Raw genomic sequence first — 1,910 nt, 5'->3', positions numbered from 1 at the left:
TGAGCTCTGAGCAACAGCGGTTCGAGTCCAGCCCGAGCTGAGCAGCCGCTGAGCTGCCAACAGGTAGCAGGATGGCTCAGCTAAAAAAACAAACAAACAAACAAAAAAAAACATAGATAGTAAGTTCCTTGACATTGGTCTTGGAAAGGATTTTCTGAATTTGAAACCAAAAGCAAAAATAAACAAGTGGGACTATACCAAACCAAAACGGAAACCATCAACAAAATGAAAAGGTAACCTATCAAATGGGATATAATATCTGCAAATCATATATCTGATAAGGGGTTAATATCCAAAATATATAAAGAACTCATCCAACTCAACAGCAAAAAAAAAAAAAATCCAATTAAAAATGGGCAGAAGATCTGAACACACATTTTTTTCCAAAAAAGACATACAGATGGCTAACAGATACATGAAAATGTGCTCAACATCCCTAATCATCAGGGAAATGCAAATCAAAACCACAATGAGATATCACCTAACACCTGTTAGAATGGCTATTATCAAAAGGATGAGATAAGTGTTGTCGAGGATGTAGAAAAAAGGGAACCCCTGTGCACTGATGTGATAATGTAAATTGGGGCAGCCACTGTGGAAAACAGTATGGAGGCTCCTCAAAAAATTTTTTTCAATAAATGTTTCAACATAAACAAATAAATAAAAATAGAACTATCATATGATCCAGCCATTCCACTTAAGTGTCCGTCAACTGATGCATGGATAAAGAATATATATACATACATACACAATGAAATACTATTGAGCCATAAAAAAGAATGAAATATTGCCATTTGCAACAACATAAATGAACTTTGAGGGCATATGCTAAGTAAAAAATTCAGACAGAAGAAGACAAACACCATATACTCTCACATATATGTGGAACCTAATAGTAATAATAATAATAATAATAAACTTATACATACAGACAACAGATTGGTGGATGACAGAGGCAAGGGATGGGGTGTGGGCAAAATGGGTGAAGGTCNGGAGTCGAACCAGAAACCTTGTTGTTAGGAGCACATGCTCTCACCAGCTGAGCCATTCTGCCACCTATTGGCAGCTCAGCAGCAGCTCAGCTCGGGCATAGCTCACTGGCCCATGTGGGAATCGAACTGGCGACGATGTTGCTCAGAGCTCATGCTCCCAACCAACTGAGCCACTCAGCTGGCCCAGAAGCTTGAATGTTTAAAAATTCAATAAATTAAAAGAACAGAAATACTTCCTTAACATAATGAAATAGAGATAAATGTATTTATATAGCTCTCACCCTAAAAACCAGCATCATACTTAATGAAGACACGCTACAAGTATTCCCACCAAAATCAGGAAAAAGCCAAATACATATTCACTATTAATGATTACTTAGCATTGTTCTAAAAGTTAAGAGTTCATGCAATTAGATGAGAGAATAAAAGTTTAAAATTGAGAAGGAAGTAAAGTTATATTTGCAAATAATATAGTTGACTTCCTAGAAACACAAAAATATTAACTTAAAAAATTATATTTAAAAGCCAATAAAATTAATATAAAAGATAAATGGCCTTCAAATATATAAGCAACAACTATTTTAGAAGGTATAAAGAAAAAAATTATTCCATTTATAAGAGCAACCAAAAAAAAGATGAATGACCTAAGAATCAAGTTATCAAGAAAAGTGCAAGATCTACATGATAAATTATTTTAAAACCACCAAGAAGCACTGAATAAATGTAATGATCTGTCATATCTTGGATAGAAAGACTCAATGTCATAAAGATGTCAATTCTTTTATCTAGAATTTTATTGTTTTATAAATGTAATGCAATCCCCAAAAAAATACCAACAGAATTTATTAATTAAGCAATCTGATTCTAAAGTGAACAAAAAATAAACATGAAAGTTAAACTGGGAAGATTTTTTTCTTT

General features: G+C 33.5%; 1 protein-coding gene across 3 annotated transcripts in view; it reads right to left on the bottom strand.

Moving 5' to 3' along the window:
* TTC28 (tetratricopeptide repeat domain 28) overlaps positions 1-1,910 on the bottom strand; it is a 681,749-nt gene that overhangs the window by 572,173 nt on the left and 107,666 nt on the right. The window lies entirely within an intron of this gene.

This window comes from Hipposideros armiger, unplaced genomic scaffold, assembly GCF_001890085.2.
Source record: "Hipposideros armiger isolate ML-2016 unplaced genomic scaffold, ASM189008v1 scaffold_75, whole genome shotgun sequence".
NCBI classification, from domain to species: Eukaryota; Metazoa; Chordata; class Mammalia; order Chiroptera; family Hipposideridae; genus Hipposideros; species Hipposideros armiger.
Note: the sequence above shows the minus strand (reverse complement) of the source record. Positions and strands in the feature narration are given on the sequence as shown.